The 23,285-nt window shown below is 51.4% G+C and overlaps 1 long non-coding RNA gene across 2 annotated transcripts; it reads right to left on the minus strand.

Annotated features, from left to right (window-relative positions):
• Positions 1–246: 246 nt before the first annotated feature.
• LOC134474272 (uncharacterized) lies at positions 247–23,078 on the minus strand. Of its 2 annotated transcripts, XR_010045023.1 has the most exons (3): positions 22,903–23,078; positions 1,617–1,749; positions 247–606 (listed from the first exon to the last, which is right to left on the minus strand). It is a non-coding gene; the product is annotated as an uncharacterized LOC134474272 (long non-coding RNA). The 2 variants fall into 2 exon arrangements; XR_010045016.1 differs by lacking the exon at positions 22,903–23,078 and having other exon boundaries at positions 1,617–2,008.
• Between the last annotated feature and the right edge of the window lie 207 nt (positions 23,079–23,285).

Consider the following 23,285-nt stretch of genomic DNA (forward strand, 5'->3'; position numbering starts at 1 on the left):
TGAGAGACTGCTTGTGAATACTGCCAGAGGGACACCTCCCAGGAGCCAGCTAGGTATCACACAGGGCTAGGAGTGACTCCACTGTGGAGACAGCGCCCATTCTCCTAAAACCCCACAAGGAACTTGGAGGTGTTGTGTTAGTGGACGTAGAGGTAAATCCCAGTGTCCATATAGCCAGGACGTTATCAAACGTATGCTTTGCTCTGACGATGAACTGGAACCCACATGAAACCAGACCAGACACTCTGCCGCAAGAGAGAAGCTTTATTGGGCAGGGGGTGGACTGCCATGCAGACCAAGGCAGCCCGTTTGCTTGGGGAAAGGGTTTTTAAGGGTTATGCTGGGGGAGTGTCTCTGCGGGTGAGCCAGGTGTGACACGGGTGTCTTCAGGTTCCCTCCTGGGCAGGGTTGACTTTTGGTTCTGGAAAGTTTGTCTTCTTGCAACCCAAGCATGAACAGGTTCAGGGGACAGGCTGACCCTTTACTCCAGCCTTTTGTTTTTAGGAGTCTGGTGATGAGGTCTTTTTGGCTGCTTCAGGATGGCTTGGGGTGAAGTGGGAAGGCTGGGAAGGTAGGGTCACCATCGGGATCAGCCGTGGGCACCATCTGATAAGAGAAATCCAAGAGGAGCATCTGGTTAAAACTTTGGGCGGTACCTTTTGTGGCTGCTGTGGACTGGGAGAGGAGACTCGGTGTGAGCAGGAATGTGACGCAGAGAACTGTGAGGGGGCCAGGAGGGTGAGGGCCGAGAGAGGGGCTCAGAAGAGAAACTGGGGGTGGGGCCAGTGTTAGCAGCCTGAGGTGCTGTAGGTGGGGTCTGAGAGGAGAAATAAGGGCAGGTTACAGGAATACGGGGGCTGAGAGACCAAGGGTGGTCTGTGATAGAGATGGACGGCAAAGAAACCTTTGCAGTCAGGGTGTAAGGGAACAGTGAAAATGTAGGCATATGAGACAGTACAGTGCAAGGGTTTAGCACCAGTGGGTGAGTTGGCGTTAGCCCACTGTGAATAGCTCTGGGACCTTGGACTAGGCGACAGGAGCCATTGGACTTGAGGGTAGGGAGAGCCAGGTGTCATTTGGGGTGTCATAAGGTGAGTGTGTGACCTTTGGAAACCCATTGGGTAACAAGCAGTGGATTATAGGTTTGAGCCCCCGTTGAAGTTTAGGGCTACCGGGTATTGGGGAACAGTAGGGAAGACTGAGGGTGTTTGAGGCGAATTAGTAGCAGAGTAAAGTGAGTGGCCTGAGTAGGACTGGACGTGTGGCAGACTGCAGGGTCACCAGGAAGCAGGGAAGGGGAGGGGCTGAGCCAGCTGCCATGATGGCTGGGATTGGAGTATAAGAGCCTGGGGAGAGAGAGAGAGTGGAAGAGAGATGGGTGTTTGGGTGTTTGGAGGTTTTTTTTTAATCAAAAAGAGGACAGGACAGGTTGGAATAATAAGATAGCTGTGTGTGAAGAAAGGGTTTGGAATCTGCAGGGAGTAGGTCCTGTCGGGGAGGTCGTGTATTGGCCATCAACTCCCACCACAGAGACTACAGACTGGGAACATTGGCCCAGAAACTCAGAAAGATGCTATGGGTGGTTTCCATAGAAACAAGGAAAGGGAGGGTTTTACCTGGGATGTCCAGAGAGACTCGGGGCTCTGAGGGAGACCTGGTGAGGCCATGGGCCAGAGCCCCAGCTCATCCTCTCAGCAGTGACGCCGAGCCAGTGACAGGTCCTGAGTCCCAGGCAGCAGCGTCAACATCCTGTGAAGGCAGGAAGGTGACCACTGACCCGCTGTCTGGTGGACAGGGCAGTCACACTTCCAGTGGCCCTCATGGTTGCAGATGGGATGAGTTCCCAGTCATGGCCGCAGGTCAGGGCAGGCTGTGTGCAGTGTGGTTCTCCTGACACACTGGAAGCTCGGTGGTGAGGTGGGGGCTCAGGTTTTTGGCCCCCCTGTTTTATCCTGAGCTCCAGGTGCTGCTGCTGCTGCTGCAGCCTCCAAGGCCAGAAATTGGCCTTGAAGTTCAGCTTGGAATGCAGCCTTTTTTTTTAAGGTCGTCCTGGAATGTAACCTTTTTAAGGTGTCCTGTTTTTGTCTATTGTTGAAGACATGGAAATTCATATCTAAGATATGAATCCCTCCTCGCTGGGAGGATTGAGGCCCAAGATCTGTTTGAATTTAGGTTAAATGTCTGGCATTGCCTGGGAAATAAAACAGGAGTTTAATTTTTTGTTGAGGGGACAGAGTAGGAGTGAGAATAACCGTGTGGGTTAACAGCAAAGCATGTGATAGGCTGGAAGATATGTGGGAGATCAGAGGGGGGGAAGGGACCCACGTGGATTAACCCTTCAGTACCTGCCACCTCACAGAGGGGAAGGACAGCTTGGGGTGAGCATCATGCCAGAGGTGACTGGGAAGGGAAACCGAAGGCCACGTGTGGGAAGGGCCACCAGAGGCAGTGAGTGCGGGGGTGAGAGGTGGTGGTGGAGAACGGGGCGATGGTGGGGTGGAGAAGCAGGAGAGGCAGAGTTGGGGTCAGCTGTAAAGAGCAAAAAAAGCGTGGGCCTCGGACCATTGTCCACTGCATTGACAAATGCGTAGATCCTGTAGGATATTAAAGTCAAGTGTATTGGGAGAGCCTAGCGGAGCTGTGGTTTAGTTTATGGAGGGTTAAGCTGTCTGGCAGAGGGAGGTGAGATGTTTGGGTTGAGTTCCATGAGGCTGGGAGGGGAGCAGAGGACAGACTTGGGCAAGTGAGGACGGAAGTGTGGGTGGAGGGGGAAGAAGAGGGAACACTGGCCACGGCTAAAACGAGGCAGAGGACAGAGGTCAAGACTGAGAGGAGACTGAGGGCAAGAATAGTCCACAGACGGTCCCAAAAGGGCCACAGGGCCACACACAGGCTCTCTGAGCAGGCGTCCTGGTCAGAGAGGCGATGAGCACAGAGGGAGGAGCGGCTCGGCATATTGACACGACTTTCCTGTGAGGGGCAGGGAGCCCAGAAGCGTGGATGAGCCATTCCACAGAGGACTACGGCCTTCGTGGGACGAAAAAGAGAGAGAAGAAAATGAACGTGCAAAAGGCAAGTTCCTCAGGCATGAGGTCGTGGAAAGTGCCCTGAAAAAGCTCTGCAGTGACCCACTCCAGAAAAGAGCTGAAACAGGGGAAAGTGGTTAGGAGGTCCCGGAGTGTCAGAGGAAATACGGGTGAAGGACAGAAAGAGGGATTGGAGCTCACGAGGAGGAGGAGGAGGCAGAGGAGGAGGAGGAAGGAGAGGAGGAGGGAGAGGAGGAGGAGGAGGGAAAGGAGGAGGAGGGAGAGGAGGAGGAAGAGGGAGAGGAGGAGGAAGAGGAGGGAGAGGAGGAGGAGGGAGAGTAGGAGGAGGAGGGAGAGGAGGAGGAGGGAGAGGAGGAGGAGGAAGAGGAGGAGGAAGAGGGAGAGGAGGAGGAGGGAAAGGAGGAGGGAGAGGAGGAGGAGGAGGAGGAAGAGGAGGAGGGAGAGGAGGAGGAGGGAGAGTAGGAGGAGGAGGGAGAGGAGGAGGGAGAGGAGGAGGGAGAGGAGGAGGAGGGAGAGGAGGAGGAGGAGGGAGAGGAGGAGGAGGAAGAGGAGGAGGAAGAGAGGAGGAGGAAGAGGAGGAGGAGGGAGAGGAGGAGGAGGGAGAGGAGGAGGAGGAAGAGGAAGAGGGAGAGGAGGAGGAGGGAGAGGAGGAGGAGGGAGAGGAGGAGGAGGAAGAGGAGGAGGAAGAGAGAGAGGAGGAGGAGGAGGCAGAGGAGGAGGAGGAGGGAGAGGAGGAGGAGGAGGGAGAGGAGGAGGAGGGAGAGGAGGAGGAGGGAGAGGAGGAGGAAGAGGGAGAGGAGGAGGAGGAGGCAGAGGAGGAGGAAGGAGAGGAGGAGGAGGAGGGAGAGGAGGAGGAAGAGGGAGAGGAGGAGGAGGAGGGAGAGGAGGAGGAGGAGGCAGAGGAGGAGGAAGGAGAGGAGGAGGAGGGAGAGGAGGAGGAGGGAGAGGAGGAGGAAGGAGAGGAGGAGGAGGGAGAGGAGGAGGAAGAGGGAGAGGAGGAGGAGGAGGCAGAGGAGGAGGAAGGAGAGGAGGAGGAGGAGGGAGAGGAGGAGGAAGAGGGAGAGGAGGAGGAGGAGGAGGCAGAGGAGGAGGAAGGAGAGGAGGAGGAGGGAGAGGAGGAGGAGGGAGAGGAGGAGGAGGGAGAGGAGGAGGAGGGAGAGGAGGAGGAGGGAGAGGAGGAGGAGGGAGAGGAGGAGGAGGGAGAGGAGGAGGAGAAGGGAGAGGAGGAGGAAGAGGGAGAGGAGGAGGAAGAGGGAGAGGAGGAGGAAGAGGGAGAGGAGGAGGAGGAGGCAGAGGAGGAGGAAGGAGAGGAGGAGGAGGGAGAGGAGGAGGAGGGAGAGGAGGAGGAGGGAGAGGAGGAGGAGGGAGAGGAGGAGGAGAAGGGAGAGGAGGAGGAAGAGGGAGAGGAGGAGGAGGAGGCAGAGGAGGAGGAAGGAGAGGAGGAGGAGGGAGAGGAGGAGGAGGGAGAGGAGGAGGAGGGAGAGGAGGAGGAGGGAGAGGAGGAGGAGAAGGGAGAGGAGGAGGAAGAGGGAGAGGAGGAGGAGGAGGCAGAGGAGGAGGAAGGAGAGGAGGAGGAGGAGGCAGAGAGGAGGAAGAGGGAAAGGAGGAGGAGAGAGAGGAGGAGGAGGAGGGAGAGGAGGAGGAAGGAGAGGAGGAGGAGGAGGCAGAGGAGGAGGAAGAGGGAAAGGAGGAGGAGAGAGAGGAGGAGGAGGAGGGAGAGGAGGAGGGAAAGGCATAAATGGAAACCACTCATAATTCTGAAGTGTCTGGGTGCTGGCCAGAGCACAGTCCAAGCACGCACGGGCTCTGGGAGCAGCTGACCCTTTTGACAGAGGGCAGATGAGGCGCTACTGCTGTAGACAGGGATAGAAATGACAGTGGTTTGGATTCAGCTAGTTGTAGTGAGGACAGGGGCTAACAGATGTTCATGAAAATTATCTAGAAAATGGGCTGGATGTGGTTAGCACACCTGTAGTCCCAGCACTGGAGACGCTGAGGCAGGAGGATCACTGCATGTTGGAGGACAGCCTGGGCTACATAGTGAGTTCAAGGCCAGCCTGAACTACGCAGTGAGCCCCTGTCCCAAAAGACAAACCAAAGGAAAAAGGAAGAGGAAGAAGAGAAAAGAAAAAAGAAAACAGGAAGGAAGAAAATTAATTTAAAAATAGAAATAGGGGCCAGGCAAAGTGCCTGCCTGGCAAGCACAAGGTTGTGAGTTCAATTGCCAGCACCAAAAAAAACTAGAACTACACTTGGTGGTGGGCTAGTTGCTGGAAGGGTGATGATGGTGCCAGCCACTAAGGTAGGTAAGGTACCCACTAAGGATGCCCGGGTTGGGGGCTACAGGCAGCACGAAGGTCAGTTTTGGACTCTTGAGGCGGACATTGCTTCAGGTCATTCACACACAGGGCCTAGTCGGCTTGGGACTTGGGATCAGCGGGTATAGGCGGGACCCAGACCCAGGAAGGGCTGCCTCGCCGGAAACCGTGTGGCTTGAGAAGAAAAGATGTGGCGGACTGTCACCTGGAAAGAGCTGCACTGGGCTCTGCCTGAGGGAGGGCGGTGCCACGGCGAGATCAGCATCACCCAGCGCTGCCCTTTAGGCGCTGGCCGGGCTTACTGTCATTGGCCGGTTTGTGTTTTTGCCTTTGCTACCACAACAATGCTGTCCTGGTAGTGTGCAGAGAGCATTTTCTGAGGCCAGGATTATTTTCTCAGGACAGATTCCTAAAAGTCGAATAAGCAGGTAAAGGAAGGCATTTATGGGGACTGATGTATTCTGCCACATTACCTTCCAGAAGGCGACTCATATGCCCGCCTGTCACCGAAGTGCAAGGCTGTGCTGTCATTAATATGCATGGTCTGCAGGCTAGACCTGTGCTAGTGTAACAGGGAGGGAAGGAAGGAGGAGGAAGGGAGAAAGGAAGCAAGGTAGGAAGGGAAGGCAGGTGGGCTGAAGGAAGGGAAGCAAAAGGCAGGCGAAATCCATAGGCTTTGGTGACTGGTGAGACACGGAGAGCGACGGAGACAGAAAACAGACCCGGTCAGGGGTCAGCCTCGGGCTGTCCGCTTGGCCCAGGGCGAAGACTGAGAGGGGCAACTAGGAGGAGAACCTGGCTTGGCACAGAAGTGATGGGTTTGGCTTTGTTCTCCGAGTCCAAGGCATCTAGAACATCGATGTTACTAGGTCGATGGGTTTCAGATCCCAAAGCTCACAAGAGACGCCTGGTCCCACAGGGAAGCCTGAAATAACCCCCTAAGTGGAAGAACATCACAGCTCAGGGTTGTACATTTCTGGGGACCCAGGATCCTGCGTCCCACTCTTTCCATTCGCCTCATACTCAGCTGCAGCCGTGGTCGGAGAATCCGAACAAAGGCAAATTCCTCGCACTGGCAGCATCCCCCTCAAGTGCACCCCACATGTCCTGCCCCATCTCCAATGCCACAGCCACTGCTGTGTGCTCAGCCTACACTTGGGTGTCACCCAGAAATACAGCGACCCCTCCCCCACCAAGCAAGCAGGCCCCGGCTTCTGCCCCTGCTGCCCCTCGCCTCTGCTTGTCCACTCCCCAGACAGAATAGATCCCCAGACACCCAGTGATCAGAAGTGGATTGACTGCACCGGGTCCCTGGCGCTGGGAATGGTCCAGAGCACTTACCATCTGCCAACACTCACCCACAAGGAGCTCCTAGGAAGAGCCATGTCGGGCCTGAGGCCCCAGAGCACACCAAAAAGTGAAGCAGGGAGGAAGTGGGGCCACCGCTGTAACAGGCCAACCTGGGGGTGTGGACACCTCCACCTGGGATGCCCACCGCGGCCCAGGACTGCCCGGGTGGGCATCCCGGGCCAGCCTCGCAGACAGCGTTCTGTCTCCCTCCTGGGATGGGAGAGAATGCGCAGTGCAAGGCGGGCTCCCGAATCCAGACAACGCTCTCCTCACACGCATCAGCGCAGCACCCGCCTTCTTTCCAGCTTTCTGTTGCTCCCAGAGCTGGTGTGGCCCTGGCAAGCCCAGGAGGGAATCCCACCATCCTCCAGTGTCCTCCACCCCACCCTCAGGCTCGGTCCTCTCCCCTGCCACCGACCAGCTACAACCACACTACCTCCAGGCCGTGCGAGAAGCACATTTTCCAAACCCCAGGATACCTGGATTAACCCTCCTGAGGCCTGGGCCAGGAGGGCAGCTGGGGGACTGGACAACCTGCAAGCTGGGGGGCTGGGCAGTGCAGTCCCCTCTCGGAGCCCCTTTGTAAGGTACGTGTGGCAATGAGAAGACGCAAGTAACACACATCCTTGGCTTCCAGGAAGAACCAGGAACCAGTTCCATTAGGGTCTGGAGAGCGCATGTGTCAGCCTAGCTCGGACCTGACTTACCCCATTTTTCCCCTTCAGCTCTGGATCTCAGATGCACGGCATTAGAAAGATTGCAAACTTCAGTTCACCTCGGGATTCTTCCCGGGTCCTTTTGTGTTTGGTCTTCTTTGTGTTTGTTTACTTCTTCCTCTTCCTTCCCCTTTCCCCATAGGCAAACACTCTTTTGCTCTCAGTGTGTGAGTGTGTGCCCGTGTGTGTGTCCGTGTGTGTGTGTCCATGAGGACAGACACAGCAGCTTACACAAGCACTACTGCTGGGCATCTTATTTGCCATTACTTTTCCTTCCCCTGCCAGGCCGCTCCACCGACCTGCTGCATAGGACAGCACCATTCACATCTGCCATGTGACACTGACCCTTTCCTTCACCGGCCGCTTTTGTTATTTCCCCCCTCTCGCCAGTACAAGCTCAGATCCTCAGCCAGGTGTCTGCATCCCTGTGAAAGCTGGCATCACTGGGGCCTAGGGTTCGTGCTCTCTACAAGGACCAGGGTTCCTGTGTCCCCAGCTCTTCACCAGCCTGTGCCCGCCAGAGGGTTCTAAAACAGAGCTCAAGGTCACCTCTCACCTCTCTCCTACTCGAACCATCGTCCCTCCTGGTGCAGACGGAATTGGCAAAGCCTCCTCTCTGCCATGGACCATCATCTTTAAAGACAAGAGGCGCCCACGGCTGGATGTGCCCCCACACCCCATCACTTGCTGTCATCATGCACTATGCTGCCAGGAATGGTGTACGTGGCCACTAGCTTGACCACAATCACTCACTTGGCGCAAGGGATGGCATGTGAGCCTAAAGACAAGTGCATAACCAGACCCAAGATTCTACCCATTCCACAGATGCCCATCAACCAATCAGATGCAGCTTGGATGCCCACCACCTCCCTCCAGGAAGTAGAAATGTTGGGCAAATAGCATCAATGCAGGAAATTTAGTGCAGGCTGTTGCCTGGAGCCTTCCTTAGTCATTTTCTTGATTGTCTATGAGGGGGGAGGGGCCCCTGCAGCACAGGACAAACTAGGGCCTGGGACCTGTCCTCTTCAAGCTCATATTTCTCCAGCTTCATGAAGTGCTTTGCATAGAGGCATTCATAGTCATGTGCTCTGGAATTAAAATGTTCTGGACCCAAGTTCCAACTTAGCCACTTCAAAGGGCTGTCGTCAACGACGAAGACACAGTACATGTAAAGTGCTTAGCAAGGCTCCAGACACATGCGAAACCTCAAAAATGATGATCGGTTATTATTAACAACCCATAACACAGGAAATACATTCTTCACTTTATGAATAATAAAAGTGACACCCAGAGAGGCCGAGTGACTCTAAGGAAAGCTGGGTTCAAACCCAGGCCCATCTGTCTGACACCTCCTGTGTTTCCATCTCCACGGGCTACGTGATTTCTGCCAGGACCCATCTGGGTCGGGCTGCAAGGCCTCTCTCCGAAGCTCCAGGCCCGCTGGGCCTCCCCAGGCCTGGGGTGCAGGCAGGAGTCCCTCAGGGGGTGGGAGGCCCAGGGCAGGTCCAGACCAAGGCCAGGCTGCCTGGAGGATCCCAGGTGCTGGGAAGGCGGCAGCCTGGCCATTCTCCAGGCATATTTAGAGCCAACTCGAGGGAAACCCCAATTCTGTCAGTGCTGGCTCGCCTGGGGCACAAGCACTGCAGACATTAAATATTAAACGTGTCGGCTGCCTTCCAAGCTTGGTAATTAAAACTCCTATTTCATATTTTACACAGGATGGACAGGGAGGTCACAGGCTGTTCTGGGAGGCTTCACAGTGCCTTGTTCACAAATGAAGTGGCTCTTCAGAGGAAAACCTCCCTCTCCTCTCGCTCGGGACCCTCTGCCCTACTTAGTGATTTCCAGGGAGGGAGGGCAGGCACTGGACCTCCAGCGGCCTCACGGTGGGGGGCCCCTTGCAAAAGTCCCAGCAGATTCTTGGACTTGCTATTTCCTCAAAATGGGTCTGTGTCTCCAGGAGTGGGTAGTACCCTCGGCCACGGGCCCCTGCTGCCACAGCAGCCCGGGAGCTGCATTGGCTCTGCAAACCCAGGGAGACAACGGGCGCTCCAAGACCCAAAGATGGGGAGGGTGGGAGGGAGGGGGCTTCTTCCCTTAGTCTCTATCGCCATCTCCTGGCCGGAATCTGAACTGCAGCTCTCTAGCTGGAGACCAAATTTGAATTTGGAGTAGGAGTCTTGGAGAGCAGAATAGAGGAAAATCAGGCCTGATGTTTTCAGAAGCTTTTTCTTCCTTTTCTCTTTCTCTCCCTCTCCCTTCCCCCTCTGCCTTACTCCAAGCCCCTAAGCCTCGCTCTCTTCAGGGTCTTCCTGTGTAGTCCAGGATACCCTGGAACTCACTAAATTGCCCAGCCTAATGTTAAACATTTGATCCTCCTGCCCCAGCCTCCCAAAGGATGCTGGGATGCTGGGATTACTGGCGGGCACCACCGCTCCCAGCAACACCTTTGGAAACAGTTTTTAAAACAAGATGCATACTTTTCATTGATCATTCAGTGGGTCAGGTCAGTCCTCGGGTTCAAGAAAGAAACGTGGGGCCAGGGACGTAGCTCAGCGGCACAGCGCCCCCTAAGCAAGCTCGAGATCGTAAATTCAATTCCCTGTACAAAAAAGAAAAGAAAAAAAAAGCCAGGTCTTTGCAGACCCTGCCGGCCTGAGGACTTGCGCGTGCGCGTCTGCAGCCAGACTCCTGACAGCGAGCTGTTTGTGAGGTTGGCATTCATTGTCTCCCTGTGGGTGCTTGCAAGGAGGGTCGTGCCCAGCCTACAGAGGGGACACTCAGGCTGGGCCGGAACCTCCCTCATCACCCCCCACACGGCCAGTCCTTCTTGGAAGGCCGCTCTTTTGCGCCGTGGAAGGGCACCGCGACCCTCCTCCTGTCCCTACTCCTGAGTCCCAGCACTCACCCCTCTCCCCTGGACCCAGGCCACCCTGGCCTTTTCAGCCCCTCCCTCTCACAGGCCACCTCTACTCAACGCGGCCTCGGATGGCGCCCATCGACTTTATTTGTTGTTTTTTCTCTCTCTCTCTTTTTTTTTAATCGGTACCAGTGATCGAACTCACGACTGCCTGCTTGCAAGGCAGGCGCTTATGCCGCTGAGCTAAATCCCCATCGACTTTAAGTGAACCGTGAGCTCTGTGTCCCGCCTGCCCTGAAAGACTCTGCGGAGTCGGAGCAGGCTGTGGTCTGACCCCTTCTCTCTCTCTCCTGCCTTCCTGTTCCAGCCCAGAGTGCCTCCCAGTTCCTCAGTGCTCCGTGTTCTCTGACCTCAGCCTCCTGGCAGAGGCCGTTCCCTCTGCCTCAATGCTGGTGCCTTAGCTTCTCTAATTAAGGGCTCTTCATATCATGGGGGACCCCGGAGGAGGCCTTTCCTAGCCGCCCTCGCTCAAGCCTTCCTGGCCCGCTGTTACAGCCCCAGTCTGTGGTTTGGTCCTCTCTGTGGAATTTAACTGGCTTTTGGTTTTTCCGTTAATCTGTTTTCACTGTGTCCCCAACCAGAAGGTAAAATTCCTTTGCATTGGCCATCGAAGCGGGGATCCTCCTCGCTGAACTACATCGGCAGCCTTTTTATTTTATTTCTGGTTTTGTTTTATTTAGAGAAAGGTCTGCTAAGTGGCTAAGCCACTCAAGCTGAGCTTGAAATCCTCCTGCCTCAGCCTCCCAGAGTGCTGGGATGACAGGGGTGCCCCACCATGCCTGGCTGAATGTGAATTCCGAGTACACGGGAAGGTATCCATTGTGTTTACCATTTAGAGCCTGACTCATGATTGGTACAAAATACATAACTGTAGAGTGAATGACAAAGGGTCCCTGGGAGCAGAGAGGGGGTCAGGGAAGCTGTCAAGAGGAAGTAACATCCTATCATGACCCAGGAAAGTGATGAGAAGCAGCCCGGATGCAAAGGGAATGGCCAGCTGAGAGGACCACCCCAGGGAAGAGGGAGCCACAGGTGACAGGGTCATAGACAGGAAGGTGCTTGGCACCTGGCGGAAACTAAAAGTGGAAAGAAAGCTGGCGTGTGCCAGGGTAGTGGGCACAGGGACGACCCACATCTAGGCTGTGGCTTTTACCCTCTGGCCTGGGAGCAGAGAGGCAGAGAGGGATGTGTGTGGGTTTCAGTCTCCCAGGTCTCCTGCAGGCAGTGCCTGAAGCATGCGGGAGGCGGAGGCAGGGAGATCAGGCTGGAGCTGCTCTGCAGCCAGGTGAGACTCAGGGCTGAGCCCGGCAGCCCAGGAGAGGGATGGAGGGAGGTGGAGAGAAGCGGTGGGAGGAGGGGCTGGAGGGAGGAACCTTGGGTAGGGTCAGGTAGGGAGTGTGTAAGACAGAGAAGCACCCAGTGACTCACGGCTGCCAAACCAGATATATGTGGAGGTGCCGCTCATCGAGATAAGGTACAGCACGGTCAGAAAAGAAAATAGGTGCCTCTGTAATCCTGTAGGTTGCAGATCGTAGAAAGCTCATGTCAAACTGGCTTCAATTACTGGGAAGTCCAGAAGTAAGGTCAGTTTGGGGCTTTGTTTCATTTCGAGGCCAGTGAAACTATCAAGGAACCTATTTTGTTTTTCCTTTCTTCTTCTTGGTTCTGTCTTCTGCAGACTTAGTATCTTCCTGAGGCTGCTTCCTTTGTAGTGGCAAAAGGGCTGCAGCAGCTCCAGGCTTCACATCTGCACCTACTCAGCCCACAACAAAAAGAACTAGCAGGGTTCTCAGAAAGGAAGCACAGTCTTTCTCTGAAGTCAGAAAAACACTTCTGCTCACATCTCGTTGGCCTAATGTAAGCCTTGTGCCTATTTCTATAAACTGTGAGCTGGGAATGACCTGGCTTTAGGGCATAAAGTCTGCTTACTGGAACTAGTTACCACAGCCAGGGAGAGATGCCTGTTTGGAGTAGGTGGAACCAGGTTCTCCAGGTTCCCTCATATAGCATCTCTGGGGCCATGGTCTGTGTCATGGCATCTGAAGAGTCCCCATGGGTGACAGAGTCGGAGGCTCCTGAGCTATCAAACCAGATCTCAGAAATGCCTCAATCTCCCTCTCCAAGTCTTGCTTTTTGAGACTGGGTCTCACTGTGCAGTTCTTTATGTAGCCCAGGCTGGCCTCGAACTCATGCTGATCTTCCTGCCTCGGCCTCTTGAGTGCTGGGATTACAGGTGTTGCCTTGAAAGGGTACAGGCACAGTCAGCTCATTCTTGCCACTTTGAACTTGAGCTTCGGTTAGACAGAAAGGCAGGTGCAGCGTTGGGAATAGGGCTCAGGTTTAGGGCTCTGGTTAGCTTAGTCAGCCACACTGCGGGAGTTACCTAGTAACACTTCCATCCTTCTAGAGACTGCATCCTCACCTGTAATGGGATTGATCCCGTTTATGTGCCCCCGCCCACCTGCAGTCACAGTGCAAGGGCCCGGCGTGACGCTGATAGAAGGAAACAATGTTGAGTAAATGGCTGCTGGGGGGTCGAGGCATCACGGTGCCCCGAACGTTGGATTCGCTCATGCAAACGGTCGGGGATGCCCACTCCCGAGACACAGAGGGAGCCAGCGAGCCACAGCGAGGGCCTCCCACACCCACTTCAGACCCTTCCCTGGTAGCCTGCCTCCGTGTGCTCCTTACCAAATGCCCCCAGAGCTCTAGGGCTGAGCACAACGGTTCTGTGTCACTCACCGGGCTGGATGGATGGGGGCTGGGCTCGGTGGGACTGTTCTGTCACCCTCCAAGGACAGCTGGTGTGTGGCACAGCATGAGAGTGGGGAAGCTGGGAGCCCCTTGCATGGCACCTCACTGGCCAGGGCAGTCAAGATAGGGCACAGACTGCTGGGGGGGGGGGGGACAGGGCAGGGAGCAGAGCTGTCTTTGTTCTTAGTGGGGAGTAGTATTGAGAGGCAAAATGCATGATGTGTGATACACTGCAGTCCCCTCACACAACAGCCTCACGGAAGGAGGCAGAGTCTTGCTGGCCGGGCAGCTCCTGGATGCCCACCTCTGGTAGGGATTCTGGGTAAATGGTCAACCTCACATAAAGAAAGAAGAAGGGCTCAGTATATAAAAGGCAGTGCAGTAAGCCAGTGAGGTACATGACTGCAATCCCAGCACTAAGGAGGCTGAGACAGGAGATTGCTGCTGCAAGTTTGAGGCCAGCCTGAGCTACATAGCAGAGAGCCTGTCTCAAAATAACAACAACAAAAGAGGAGGAGAATGAGAGGTGGCTGATGAGAGAAGAGGGCAAGGAAAAAGTGCTGCCTGCCTTCTCCAGCAACTTGGGTCCCTTCTAGCACTTCTTAAAGCGCAGCCAGACTCGGCCTGGCGTCCTTTTGCTCAGCCACTGCAGAAGTCAGGCTGAAAGTGTCAACATACACGCATTTAAAAATGCATTGCGTTGCTTAGGGCTCCCTAGACATTTACTAAACCGGCTTTCCGGATGAGCAGTGGGAGAGTCCACCGTGGCCAGCCTCAAGCTGGAAGGCCAGAATCCAGTAGCTGCTCAGGTCACAGAGCTGGAAGCTGCAGGACCGGCGGGGCAGATCCGGGATACAGCGGCAGCCTGACAGTGAAGGCCTGGAAGCTCCCTGAGCTCCGGACAGGAGGCAGTGCTGAAACGAAGGCGCTGGAGTCTGACGTCCACAAGCAGCGGCAGTGCCGCGGAGCTGTCTGAGTACGTTGACTTCCTTTTACTCCAACCGGGCTGCGAGCCCACTAGGTGGTGCCACCCACCATCAGGGTGGGCCCCCCACCTCCGTTCACTAGCACTCATGCCAATCATCTCTAGAACACCCCCAAAGTCATGCATATATTTTTTAATATTTTTGGTGCTGTGGATGGAACCCGGGGCCTTGCGCGTACTAAGTGTGTGATCTGCCGCTAAGCTGCATCCCCTGCTGACATGCTTTAAAAAACCGCTGTGACAGGGAATTGAGACACTGAGAACGACAGGTGGCAGGTGGCAGGACTTACTATTGCCAAGCTATGGCAATTCTCACAATGCGGGATCAGCACAAGAAGAGACACAAAGGCCAACAGAGAGCAAGGGAAACCTGCAACAGCCCCTGCATGACAGATGGCAGAAGCAGCCACAGCGCACTGGGGGAAAGGAGAGGTCCTTGTGGCAGTGTTTTTGGCACTGTAACAAATGCCTGAGGCTATCAGCTTATCAAGAGTAAAGGTTTGCTTTGGTTCAGGGTTCTCTGTGCCTGACCAGTAAGGCCTGTTGCTTTGGGCTATGATAAAACACACTTCCTGGCAGGGCCTATAGCAGAGTAAAACCACTTTCCTGGTGGCCAGGAGGCAAAAGAGACCAGGAGCGGCTAAGGTCCCACAGCTCGCCTCAGGGAAATAAGATTCCCTTCCGCCCCACCTCTCACATTTTCCAACACCGCTCCCCCCACCCAAGCCTGTAGGCCTTTGGGGAACAGTCAAGTTGCAAAGCACAGGTCCTTAGTAATTTGGGACAGTTGGGTATCCAGAGCAAGAAAATTTCTTCCTTCACTTCAGGCAACAATGCAAACTGTGTGCAGGCCTCAAGGAGGAGCCAGAATGAGGAGCTGGAGAGCTCTCAGGAACCACAATGGCTGCTCTGCCCCAGCCCTCTGCTTCTCATCCCCTCCTGACATTTATAGAGCAGTTTAGATGCTGGCACTGCAGTGGGGCTTTTAGTGTGTTCTCACTGGGTCAGTATCAGTCTCCCATTTTACACCCAAAAAAACTGAGGCTCAGAGTAAGTCACTGTCCAAGGACATGGTAAGCCACAGGAAACGGGTGTAGCACCAACCCTCAGAGGGCAGATGTGGAGCCTCTGTGCTGTGGTGGCCTTACTATAGACAAGAAGTGCACTGAGACGGGCTTGAGGTGTTGGGGGAACTGGGAGAATAACAGATACAAAGCAAATGAAAGCCAATTGTGGTGCACAGCTGTAATCCCAGCACTCAGGAGGCTGAGGCAGAAGGACTGCCCTGAGTTCAAGGCCAGCCTGGGCTCCATAGTGAGTTCAAGGCCAGCCTGTACTACATACCCAGACTCTGTCTCAAAAGAAAGAGAGAGAGAGAAAGGTGGTGGGTATATCTGGAGTGGTGGGTAGCACCAGACTGTGGAGGGCCTAGAATACCACCCAGAAAGCTTGCCAGCCTCCTCCCTTCCCCCTTAAGAAGGAGCAGGGGACAGTGGGAAAGCAGGGTCACACTGGCTCTCCTCACCACGCGGCCTGCTGTGAGGCGGACATCTGGACCTGAGCGGGCAGTTCTGCCTGAGGACTGCTCGGGCTCGGGCCCTCCCTGCAGCTCGCCCCCCTGGCTCTTGGGCCTTGCAGGTGGCCCAGTTATGTCTCCCCTGCCCAGGTCATGCCAAAGTTCAGCCATGCTGGCTGCCACATCAGAGTGGAATGGAGAGCCCAGAAGTTGGGGTGCTCTAGCTGCAAAATGCAGAAACCCCCTTGAACTGGCTCATTCCCTAGAGTGAAAATGTCAGGTTTCAGGGGTTTTGTACGTTTGTTTGCTGTTTTTTCTTTCTTTCCTTTATTCATTTATTTATTTATTTATAACAGGGCTCACCATATATTCCCGTATTTCAGGCTGGCCTTAAACTAAGTAGTCCGGGCTGGCCTGGCCTTAAACTTGCAGAGATATTCCTGCACCAATGAACAAAAAAACCCTCAGATGGACAGCTAGTGAGCCTCCTTACAGGTCTCTCTCCATTTGTGTTAAAGTAGGTGAGTCAGCCCTCCCTTTAAAGGCTCTGGTTACAGGCAGGCATAGTGGTGCACACCTGTAGTCCCAGGACTTGGGAGGCCGAGGCAGGAGGATTGCAGTGAGTTTGAGGCCAGCTTGCGCTACATAGCAAGAGTTGGTCTCAAAGAAAAGAAAAAAATGGGGCTGGGGATTTAGCTCAGCGGCATAAGTGCCTTCCTTGCAAGTGTGCGGTCATGAGTTCAATCTCTGGTACCGATAAAAATGAAAAAGACAAAAAAAAAGAAAAGAAGAAAAAATAGCTGGGGATATAGCTCAGCAACACAGTGCCTGCCTGGCACGTGTGAGGTTTTAAGTTCAATCTTGGTGCAAAAAAAATTTTTTTCTCACTAAAGAAAATGCATAGAAAAAAAAAATTTTTTTTTCAGTTACCAGCACAGTGACAGACATATTGCTCAATGAAACAGAATTGGGAGTCCAAGTACAAATTTATGGTTGTATTAGTCAGCTTCCTATTGCTAAGAAAAAATACCTGACACATACAATTTAAAAGAGTAAAGGTTTCAAAGAGAGAGAGAGAAAGAAAGTGTATTTGGGTTTGTGGTTTCAAAGGTTTTGCCCATGATCGACTGGCTCAAAGGCAGAGATATCATGATAGAAGGGCAGGGAAGAGGAAATCTGCTCCCTTCATGGCCGCCAGGAAGCAGAGTAGGGAGCAAAAGCCAGAGAAAAGATCCGCTCCACAGAGGCAGGCCCATGGTGGCTGCTTTCCTCCAGGCAGGTCCCACCTCCAAAGCCTCTGTAACCCCCCAATACGGCCATCAAATTACGATCTTATCAGTGGGTGAATTCACCAATGAAGTTAAAGCTTTCATGAGCAAACATTTCCCAGAAGCCCATCAGCAACCAACCCTCCAACACCCCTTTTGGATGGACGTTTTATATCCCAACTACAGCAATGGTCAATTAATGTCCAAAAAGGATACCAAAATGATCAGGAGAGAAATCCTTTGTTTATTTGCAATAACCAGATGTCCTGATGTAAAAGAATGAAGATGGACCCCTACCTCACGCCATACACAAAAATTAACTCAGATGGGTTCAAAGACCTGAATAGATCAAAGACAAAGAGTTAAAACTATACTGCTCTTGGAAGAAAACACAGGTAGAAACGTTTGGGACTTGGGATTCAGCAACTGTTTCTTAAATACAACATCAAACACAAGTAACCAAAGGAAAAATGACTCAACTCCAAAACAGCATTGAAAATTCTTGTGCCTCAGCTGAGCGCCCTGGTGTATACCTATAGTTCCAGTTTCGTAGGAGACGAGGGAAGTGGGTTTCTTTAGTTCAGAAGTTTGGGGTCAACGTGGGCAATGTAGCAAGTTCCTGTCCTCTTAAAAAATTATGCTTCATCCCTGAGTTAAAGTCATGATATCACTGTGACGTATGCACACCACGTTAATAGCAGCATAATTCCTAATAGCTAAGTGGTAGAAGCATCTTAAATGTCCATCAACAGGTAAAGAAAATGTGAGATTTATTTATACACAATGGAGTACATAAAGAAAGATAAATGCAAGAAAATAAACGTGCCTTTAGATCATAATGTTGACTGAAGTAAATTAGATGCACAAATTTATACATCGTGTAGTCTTGATACCAAGTGATGGATCCAATGGATAGATTCCAGGCTCTTCTGTACATCAAGCAAAGAATTGCAAATATACATCCAACAGTAAAAGAAAAAGCAGCTGCATTTATTGGAGATTACTGAGAGATGACTTCAGGGCAGGTCCAACAGAAGCAAAAAGATGGCGCAGACAGAAAAGTGGTGTCAGGACAACGGGGAAGTGAAAAGCAAATCATTAAAGCAGGCTTTTGGGTTTTAAAAGAAGGGTCTCTCAGAGGCCTCTCCGGGGTCTCTGGATAAGACTGATAGCGTGTTGAGGTTCCCACATGCGTACTTCCCCCCAAACCCATTCCGATTAAACTACATACATGAGACACAGTCCACAGGTATGAACCTGCTGTGGTTTGTTTTCATTTTATTTATTCATTTAGGTTTGTTGTTTTAGTTTTCTCTTTTTTCTTTTTTTTTCATTTTTATTGGTACGAGGAATCAAACTCATGATCACACCCTTGCAAGGCAGGCACTTATGCGCTGAACTAAATCCCCAGCCCCATGCTGTTTTAGTTTTTTGAGACAGTGCCTCACTGCAGAGGCTGGCCTTGAACTCTCTTTGTAGTCTAGGGCAGCCTCAAGCTCACAGGGGGCTCCTCCTGCCTCCCAAGGGCTGGGATTACAGGTGTGCAGTACCAAGCCTGACCCTATGAGCCTTTAACCTATCTCACAGAAATGTTTGAAGAATGGGGGAAACGGTTACAGAAGTTCAGGCCAACATCTAGCAGATACTTGCTCTGGCCTGGAGCTGTAGAGATCTCCAGGGTCTTTGTCATTTTTATTTGTGCCTCTCTAGAACAATGGAAGGAGGATGGCTCTTGCCCAAATTTGGCTGGGTGGAGGGAGCATGGCTCACAGCTCCAACTGTGCTAGCTGTTCTAATTTCCTTTTCGTGAGAAATCACTAGAGAAATAAAGTACAAAATAAAAGAGACCATAGGAAGAAAGATAGAAAAGATGGAGCGTGGACAACGTATCTAAAAGTGTACCTTGACTTAGTATAAATGTCTGGTATGTTTTTTGGCCTGCTAGTCTGGTGGTTAATCTGCATTTATGTCTAAACTTGATAATAATTTATAAAATAAATAAATTAATCTGATGCTGGCAGAAAAAATTCTCAAAAACGGGAGTGGAAAGGAAAGAGAAGAAAAAGAATTGGGCTGTGCTATGTACAGGTACCAATTCCCTACAAACACGCATAATAAATTTTTTTAATTTTTAAGAAAAAGTTTAAGTAACTGAAAAATAAATTTAAAAAATGAAATATTTTGGTAGCCATTGCTGATTTCCTACCATCTTGTTTTGAAGTCCTATAATGCTTTTATGCTTTTGTTTTGATTGGTTTTATTCTGTTGTGTTTGCTTTTTTTTTTTTTTGCCTTTCTGAACAGGGTCTCACTATGCAGTCCAGGCTGGCCTTGAGCTCACTTTATAGCCCAGGCTGGTCTCACAATGATCCTTCTGCCTCAGCCTCCCAAACGCTGGGATAATAGGTGTGCACCACCATGCCCGGCTATAGGTAGAATTTTTGGGTGTGGGGGGGAATCAAACTCACAATCTAGCGATTGCCAGGCAGGTGCTTCTGCCACTGAGCAAAATCCCCAGCTTTTATTTGACTTTATTGTGTATGATAGTAGACAACTGTTTTGAAGAAAATGAGACATTATAGTAATCATTATTCACTTCCTGTTACTTTGTTTTGAAGTCCTATAATGCTTTCATTCTTTTGTTTTTAGTCTGTTTTGTATTATTTGATGTCAATATGTGTGAAGGTATGGACAGCTGTTTTGAAGAAAAAAGACATTATGGTAGCCACTGTTGATTTCCTCTTGTCTTGTTTTGAAGTCCTGTGTTGATTGCATTGTTCTGTTCTAATCTGCTTTGGTTTTTTGTTTTGCTTTATTTTATTCTCTTTAAAATAAAAATAAATAAATAAATATGCTTCAAAGGACACTATTGAGAAAATGAAAATACTTGCACACCATATACAGAGTAAGGATGCAATATCCAGAGTACACAAAGAGTGATTGCAACTCAGTAATAAGAAGATGAATAGCCGGGCTGGTGGCTCATGCCTGTAGTCCCAGCACTCAGGAGGCTGAGGCAGGAGGATCACTGAGAGTTCAAGACCAGCCTGGGCTACAAAGTGAGCACTTGGCCAGCCTGAACTGCATAGAGACCCTGTTTCAAAAAGACAAAAAAAAATGAATAAACCAGTTTGTAAAGGGTTAAGTGATCTATATAAGCATTTCTCCTAGAAAGATAAACAAACAAAAAAAGAAAGATAAACAGATCTAACAAGCACATGAGAAGTTCAACATGATTTGTCGATAGAGAAATGCAAACCAAAGCCACAATGAGATACTTTATACCCACCCAAATGGCTGTAATCAGAAAGAGAGACAATAACAAGGCTTGCCAAGGTTGAGGAGAACCCTCACGCTTTGCAGGTAGGAATATAAAGTTGTTCAGCCACGATAGAAAATAGTTTGGCAATTCTTCATGAATTGAAACGCGGAGTTAACACATGACCGGCAATGTCACATCAAGGTATATAACCAAGAGATTTTAAAATGTCAAATATCCACACAAAAACTTGCGCATGAATATATACAGTAACATCTTTCCTACTGGCAGGAAAGGTAGAAGCAACTGAAGTACCCAGAATATTATTCAGCCAGAAAAAAGGAAATATGATACTGACACCCAGACAGTGTGGATGCACTCTGCAAACATTACACTTAAGTGAGAGAAGCTAGATACAAAAGTTACTCAGCTTTATTTATAGGAACATCCAGAATAGGCAAACGCAAAGAGATGGAAAGTACATTAGTGATTTCTGGGAACTGAGGGAGGAAGAATGGGGCACAATTGATTGCTAATGAGCACAGGATTTCTCTAGAGACATGAAAATGTTCTAGAACTGGATTGCACAAATTTATGAATATGTCAAAAATCACTAAACCGTATTTTTTAGAGGATAACACAGTGTATGAAATTATATCTCATACTTAGAAAACACTGACTCAGGGTGGCTCCCAGTGCCCCAGGACCATTCCTGATCTGCCCTGGCCTGACCTTCCAGCCCATGCCTTGCTCACCACTGCACCAACGACTCAACTCCGTATGCAAAGCCCCTGGAACACTCATTTTCCACCACTGGGGACTGACCCCTGGCCTACCGAGCTACATCCTGACCCTTTTTATACATTTTGAGATCGGGTCTTGCCACGTCACCAGATTGCCCAGATAGAGCCCAAATTTTTGATCCTCCTGCCTCAGTCTCCCAGAGTGCTGGGCCTACAGGCACGCACCACTATTCCCAACTGATGCCTCTTCATTAAGGATTTAGCGTTGGAACTTGACGTTATATCTCGGGAACTGGATTAAGCAGTTTTTCTAAGTCCGTCTCCCTGTGTCTAACACCTGAGCTGGGACAGCGCCTCTCTGAGCGTCACTAAGCCAGCCGCCCGGTCTCTCCTTTCTAACTACTGAACACGGGTTTCTGTTGAAGGCAGCCCTGTCTTAGAACCTCACAGAAGACCATTCCGGGAAACGCAGTGCCTGCTCAGCTAAGCAGACCCTGTCCAAAGCCCCCTGCAGCTCTTCTTATGTCCTGGCCTCCCTGCGTGGGACACAGGTCTCCCTTGTCCCTCTCCCCATACCTGCTCATCCTTGCGATCTCTACTACCTGCTGGATGCCTCTCTCCCCTCCCTCCAGATTTCAGCAGCCCCTCCTCTGACCCCCCGGCCCCGCCCCACAGCCCACCGCGAATACAGCTATAGAGAGAGATGCGCACAGCTCCAAGGGCACAATTCCCCTTCACCACGAGCATCTTTGTGACTTTTCCCGGAGGTAGCAGTAAAGTGATGGAGCAAGAGGCATTTTTGTCTAATCCTAACACAGGCATTAATAGGCTCTTGTGGGGATATCCGTGCTTCCTTTATTTCATCAACTGTGAGCCCCACTTGACTGAGACCCCGTCAGCACAGCTCACCGTGGTTTCCCCAGCTTTTAGCATAGAGCCTGGCACATCACACAGAACGTGCTCAATGTACATAAAATGCAAGAATAAATGAATATCTGGGAGCCAATGCCTGTAATCCCAACACTTAGAGGAGACAGTGGCAGAGGCAAAAGGATCACCATGAGTTCAAGGCCAGCCTGAATTACATACGACCCTGTCTCAAAAAAAAAAGAGAGAGAAAAATGAAAAAAAGCAAGCAGAGGCTGAGAGAGAAGAGACAGGAAAGAGCCCTGAAAGATGGGTGAGCTGGAGGCTTCGGGTGGGAAGCGGAAAGCAGTGGTCCAGAGTATGGATTTGGGAGCCAGGCGTCAATCTCCACCACTTACTAATTATGAGACCTCCTATCCACCTCTCTGTGCCTCAAAGTATTTATCCAAAAGGGAGCACCTCGCTCGAGGGATTATAGAATTCACTGGGCTAGTGCTTGTAGAATGCATACTCAGCAGAACACAAATACTTTCTAAATAAACACACACACACACATAAGCGGCATACACATACTACCAAATAAAGTGAAATAAAGACAAATTATTTCGTTTCTCTCTCAAAGCCAAGGCAAAAAGCAACTGCCCTCTAAGGAAGTTGCTGTCAGGTTTCTCCCATCTGAGCAGCTGGAAGGCAGTGTAGCACTTCTACTCTGAACATATATACTTTAAAAGCATCGAGACAAATGCCCCAGCTGCTATGCACATCGAGACTAGAGGGTATTGCATTAGCATACTGTTAGTTAAGGAATTATAGCTCTTAGGATACCCGCTTCTGCACGATAAAATGATTTTTAAAACAACATTTAAAAACCCTGATTAAAACATAATGCTCTGTTTAGTTACTGCCATAAAATGTTTCGTTTGCAAATTACAGCCTAGCGGATTTAATTTACTTTCGGCTGACACCCATATTAGATGTGATGGACCAGGCAGGCGCAGCAAGGCTGCAGGCTCTGGAGCAGCATCTTGGGAACCTGAGCTTGTGGTCTGGATCCCTGAGCCTTCCAGGAGGAGGAGCCGCGGCCAGGGGCTTATGCAGGGCACCCCTGAGGGTCTCATGAGTGGCCTGCACACGTAGCCCTTTCCCTGGGCTGCTCTTACCTGCTGGGGTTGGGCTTTGGCAGGACACTGTAGAGAAAGAGAGACCAAACGCTGGTGATCCACGGGCCAAGTCCAGCTGCCATGCCTGGATCCAATCACGATTTCTAAAAATGCAAACGGATCTGTATCATCAGGAGATCTCACTTTAATGAAGTTGCCCTACTCTTGAAAAATAGAAAGAACTATTGTTGTCATGGTAACAAAAGGCTGGTGCCTGGGAGACCACAAACTTCCCATTTGTCACAATCCCTACTGTTCCCTACTGTCTTCCTTACACTCAGAACTGCAACACTCCCTGCAATCCTGTGTGTTGGTGCATGTGAGCTGTTGTTTTTTAGTGGGTTGAGAACCAACCCCTGACTCATTCAGGGTTCCAGCAGGAA

The sequence above is a fragment of the Cavia porcellus genome, unplaced genomic scaffold (assembly GCF_034190915.1).
Source record: "Cavia porcellus strain 051 isolate PalLab524CR breed Dunkin Hartley unplaced genomic scaffold, mCavPor4.1 scaffold_1, whole genome shotgun sequence".
Classification (NCBI taxonomy): Eukaryota; Metazoa; Chordata; class Mammalia; order Rodentia; family Caviidae; genus Cavia; species Cavia porcellus.